Source organism: Astatotilapia calliptera, chromosome 17 (assembly GCF_900246225.1).
Source record: "Astatotilapia calliptera chromosome 17, fAstCal1.2, whole genome shotgun sequence".
NCBI classification, from domain to species: Eukaryota; Metazoa; Chordata; class Actinopteri; order Cichliformes; family Cichlidae; genus Astatotilapia; species Astatotilapia calliptera.
Window position 1 is genome coordinate 17,684,671 of NC_039318.1, and position 6,011 is coordinate 17,690,681.

Consider the following 6,011-nt stretch of genomic DNA (forward strand, 5'->3'; position numbering starts at 1 on the left):
AAGGAGGACCCAGGCGCGGTGCTCTATGTACAAGCAGTGCCTTTATTTACAGTGATGGACAGACATGACAATAAATCCCGTGCTCTCCCGACTCCCATGACGTGTCCTCTTCCCAGTGCTAGTGCTCCTGTCTCCGCTTCTCCGTGATGAGCACCCCGTGCTCGCTGTCCTCTCGTCTCCCCGTAACTCCTGGGGACATAAGAGAGAGGAAGCCGTCAGACACACAATAATGCAGCAGACTCAAACTAGAAACTTGTCAAGAGACTAACGTGAAGCCACACAATGATCCAGCGTCGGAGAGAGTTCCACCACACTCTCAAGTAGCTCCTCCGACGAGGCCTGATCAGCTGCAGGTGTGTTACGGTCTTCAGGCGTGGCCAATCACCTGCCAGGGCCACACCCCCACCCACACCTACATACACACATATCTACACGCAGGGAGAACGAGGGACAGCAATACAAAATACAGACATTGTAATACTAGTCCATGACTGCTCAGGGTCCCTGGGTCGCTCAGACCCAGGACCCTGACACCTTTGCTGCATGTGTTTTAGTCCTCTGCTGTGCTGCTGTAAAGACGAAATTATATGCTGTCACTCTGGTATTTGGCACTACCATGGAACCTTTTCAGGCAAGTCTGCACACACCCACGATTGTGCAGTAAAAATGAGCAACCGCTAAATTATTTCAATTAATTGAGCTCACTTGCATAAGAGGACAAAGAGCACTTACTATGATCCCCCCTGTCCTTCCTCAGAAGGTTTATTCTTGGAATCTACTCAGTTTGCTTTACGTGATTTACACTATGTAATATTCCTGCATTACATGAATTCATCACAAAATTATCTTCTCTGAACTGGAGAGGATAACTGCTGAAAACAGCCCGAAGGTGTTGTCACACCTATAATTTCTTTATTCTGGTTACTCCAGTCCACTGATGTGTTTGTGAACTTCACAGATAAAACCAAGTGAACTCAAAGCAATGCATACTGCGTCACTACAAACCATGTGAGAATGTTCCTGTAAATTATCCCTCTGAGCTTTTTATAGACCAGCAATTATATTCCGTTCACACAAATTCAAGTTCTGACAAAATACATCTCAGCTATTAAACTTTCTCATGCAACATAATTTACTTTGGTCTACAAACTTATACAGCCTTTTTCATCTATGAGCTCTGTTTATTACAACAAAAGTGGTTATTTCATCATACCATTTTAGGGTAACCTAAACTATACTAGCCTGTGGTGTGTGTGTCTTAGGCTCCTCTGCTGTGCTGCTGGAAGAATGATAACTCTGTGTGTGCTGTCATTCTGTCTTGTTATGCAAATGCAAGTCCTTAGCTGTGTCCCAAAACGTCGGCTGCATCCTTCGGAGGACCCGGCCTTCGCGGTCTACGTGGGCTGGGTCCTTCGAAGACCGAGAAGGCCGGAAGTGCGAGGCTTGTGAAATGGGACGGTCTGGCCTTCAGATTAATGTCACCAGCTGTTCCCGCCCTTACTGCTTTCTCCCCCTCGGTGAAATAATGGATATCATTGAAACTCTCTTATTTTTGTTAATCGAAGAGTTACAACAAATCAGCTGTCGCAGACGACTGATTTATCTCCGACTAAGAGATAACTGAGTTCAGGTACAGTGAAAATACATGTCTTCAGTTTTTTTCCCCATTGTTTATGTGTGTATTTGAAATCTGTTTACTAGCTAAATAAAACTCCGATGTAGAAGTGATTTTATTCGCTCTTTTATCTTTTATCAGTTAACCAGTGAATTTTAGTTAAGAATGATAATCAAAATAAAGTTTTGATACGTTTTTTTTTAAAGAACAAGAGCAACATTCATAATAATGACAAGAATAAAACATTTTCCTTATTTTCCTTCACCAGGCGAGACCACAGTACTGCAGGATTAACCTGAGTGTCCCAGTCCTGGACAGGTCTTTTAATAGGCCTAGACACTAGGCCTGATTTTCGTCTGAGCAGGGAGTCTCTGAAAGTGCTGCTGAACCTCCTTAACCAGGATCGGCCACATGGTTGGGGTGCCACTATTGAGGTCCTTGTGTTTCTTTTCTGGCTGGCAAGTGGAGCATCCTACAGAGTTGTTTCCAGAGTGTTTGCTATTCCTCGCTCCACTGTTCACCGCATCGTTCACAGGGTCACAGAGGAGGTGGTGGCTATTCGCCATCAGGTTATCCATCTCCCTTGGACTCCTGAAGACCTAGATATTCTGTCTCATGGGTTTGCAGGGCTGGCAAGACACAGAGCCTTTTTAAAGGCTGCTGGTGCAATTGATGGCTGCCATATCCGCATCAAGCCTCCCAGCGGCCCTGAAGGTCAGTGCTACAGAAACAGGAAATTGTTCCCATCCATACTCCTGCAGGCAGTTTGTGACCATCAGGGCCGCTTCATCGATACATATGTGGGCTGGCCTGGGTCAGTGCATGACTCCATGTGCTACCCAACAGCCCACTGTACCGGCAGGCCATTTACCCTCCTCCAGGGCATTTCATCTTAGCAGATGGAGGGTACCCATGTCTCCAGCATCCACTTCCCCTCATCACTCCCACACAACATCTGCCTTGGTGTTGGTGACGCTATGGACCCGGAGGATGCACCTGAGGATGATGTGCAAGATGAGGGGGAGATGGGTTTGGAGGCAGTCAGTGGTGCTCCCTGGCGGGACCAGCTATCTGCTGAGGTGTCTGCCCTGGAGGAGCTACTCCAAGACCATGAATATTTTTAAACAGGCAAGTATTCTGTTAGTAGAGCATTTTTTAGATATTAGATCTTTATTAACAGGATTGTTTGCGTCTTTATGAATACATCTTAGTGACATGGCAGCCGTCAGTTACATCAGCCCTGCAAACCCAAGTGACAGATGATGCGGTGGACAGTGAAAACGAGCATCCCTAGACCTTATGGAGATTACCCTGTATGATGCTCCACTTGTTAGCTGGAAATACAAACCAACTTGCTTGTGGCACCTCCTCCATCTCTCTGGTCCTGGTCCAGCACATTCAACAGCACTGCCCGAGAAAAATAAATAAATAAATTGAATACAGCTGTACTTACTTTGTATTTCTTTTTTAGATTGTCCCATTTTTTTTCGCCTGCAAAGGGGTGACTTTACCCTGCAGCTCCATCTTCTCAAGAATGGCCCTAACAGACAGAAAATAATAGAGCGTATCAATCTTCTTAATTCCTGAACAGCATCCATAGCAAAATGTACACACTTCGGACTAAAAGACAGATTAAGCTCTCTCCCTTATGCCTAACAGATTAAAAGCGGCATATTGTTGCGGTACCTCCAACCCACAGTGGTTTTTCAATTCAATTCAATTCAATTTTATTTATATAGCGCCAAATCACAACAAAAGTCGCCTCAAGGCGCTTCATAGATACAGAGAAAAACCCAACAATCATATGACCCCCTATGAGCAAGCACTTTGGCGGAAAAACTCTCGTTTAACAGGAAGAAACCTCCGGCAGAACCAGGCTCAGGGAGGGGCGGCCATCTGCTGCGACCAGTTGGGGTGAGAGAAGGAAGACAGGATAAAAGACATGCTGTGGAAGAGGGAAAGAGGTTAATAACAGATATGATTCAATGCAGAGAGGTCTATTAATACATAGTGAGTGAGAAAGGTGACTGGAAAGGAAAAACTAAATGCATCATGGGAATCCCCCGGCAGCCTACGTCTATTGCTGCATAACAAAGGGAGGATTCAGGGTCACCTAGCCCAGCCCTAACTATATGCTTTAGCAAAAAGGAAAGTTTGAAGCCTAATTTTAAAAGTAGAGATAGTGTCTGTCTCCCGAATCCAAACTGGAAGCTGGTTCCACAGAAGAGGGGCCTGAAAACTGAAGGCTCTCCCTCCCATTCTACTTTTAAATACTCTAGGAACAACAAGTAGGCCTGCAGTGCAAGAGTGAAGTGGTCGAATAGGGTGATATGGTACTACAAGGTCATTAATATAAGATGGGGCCTGATTATTTAAGACCTTGTATGTGAGGAGCAGGATTTTGAATTCAATTCTGGATTTAACAGGAAGCCAATGAAGGGAAGCCAAAACAGGAGAAATATGCTCTCTCTTTCTAGTCCCTGTCAGTACTCTTGCTGCAGCATTTTGGATTAGCTTAAGGCTTTTCAGTGAGCTTTTTGGACATCCTGATAATAATGAATTACAGTAGTCCAGCCTGGAAGTAATAAAAGCATGAACTAGTTTTTCAGCATCACTCTGAGACAGGATATTTCTAATTTTAGAGATGTTGCGCAAATGGAAGAACGCAGTCTTACATATTTGTTTAATATGTGCGTTGAAGGACATGTCCTGGTCAAAAATGACTCCAAGGTTCCTCACAGCGTTACTGGAGGCCAAGGTAATGCCATCCAGAGTAAGAATCTGGTTAGATACCATATTTCTAGGCTTTTCAGGGCCGAGTACAATAACCTCAGTTTTATCTGAATTAAGAAGCAGAAAGTTAGCGGCCATCCAGGTCTTTATGTCTTTAAGACATTCCTGCAGTTTAACTAATTGGTGTGTGTTATCTGGCTTCATGGACAGATAGAGCTGGGTGTCATCTGCATAGCAGTGAAAATGTATGCTATGTCTTCTAATGTTGCTGCCTAAGGGAAGCATGTATAATGTAAACAGAATTGGTCCTAGCACTGAACCCTGTGGAACACCATAATTAACCTCAGTGTGTGAAGAGGACTCTCCATTTACATGCACAAATTGGAGTCTATTAGATAGATATGATACAAACCACTGCAGTGCAGTACCTGTAATACCTACAGCATGTTCTAATCGCTCTAATAGAATATTATGGTCAACAGTATCGAATGCTGCACTGAGGTCTAGCAGGACGAGGACAGAGATGAGTCCACTGTCAGAGGCCATAAGAAGGTCATTTGTAACCTTCACTAAAGCTGTTTCTGTGCTGTGATGAACTCTGAAACCTGACTGAAACTCTTCAAATAAACCATTCCTCTGCAGATGATCTGTTAGCTGTTTGACAACTACTCTTTCAAGGATTTTTGAAATGAAAGGAAGGTTGGAGATTGGCCTATAATTAGCTAAGACTGCTGGGTCTAGAGATGGCTTTTTGAGTAAAGGTTTAACTACAGCTAGCTTGAAGGCCTGTGGTACATAGCCGATTATTAGAGATAGGTTGATCATATTTAAGATTTTTGGCACCGGTAAACAGTTGCTCATTGTCGCTCCGGAGTTTAATGAAATTGGTCGTCTGCTCTTTGCTCCCTAAAACATGACAGGACATTGGAGTATAATCACCATCTCACACTTCTGTTTAATGGGTTTTCTGTTTGAAGTTTATTCAGCAATGTGAAAACTACTATAACTTTAATCTCAGCCAAACTGATTTACAGAGGAACAAATAAAATTGTTAAAAAAACAAACAAACATTAAGATTTATAAGTTATCTAAGTGACTTATATATATCATGCTTAACCCGAGTAGTGAAAGATAGCGCAGGGTCGGAAAACTTACAACTGTACAATCGTAAGTTTAACGACTGTAAAAAATTACTTCCATTGAACTGCCTTGTTAACTACTTTAAGAAACATCTTAACATTTGTATTGCTACTTCAAATACAACTTACATTTAAAAATGTAGTTGTCCTCGACCGCCATTTCTACCGTCTCCGTAACTGCCACCATTGCTGAAAACTGGAGTTTGGGGTGCACACACCCACGATTGTACCATTTAACTGAGAACACTTCCACTAAATTCTGTAATTCACTTCAGCTCATTTGATAATACATTCAGGGGATTTACTATGTTTTTTCCATATTCTAGTGCCATATTTCTTTGATTTATCACCCGAAATTAAAAATGAATTTATCATAAAATTAAAGATACATGTTTCTTCCTTTTGTGGCGTAGGATAGCCCATAGAGTCGGCCGGTGGACGCTGTTAAAAGCCTTCTCGAAGTCAATGAAATCAGTCGATAATGAGATTCACTTGCTGTTTCCGTAGCAGTTGGAGTTTTTACA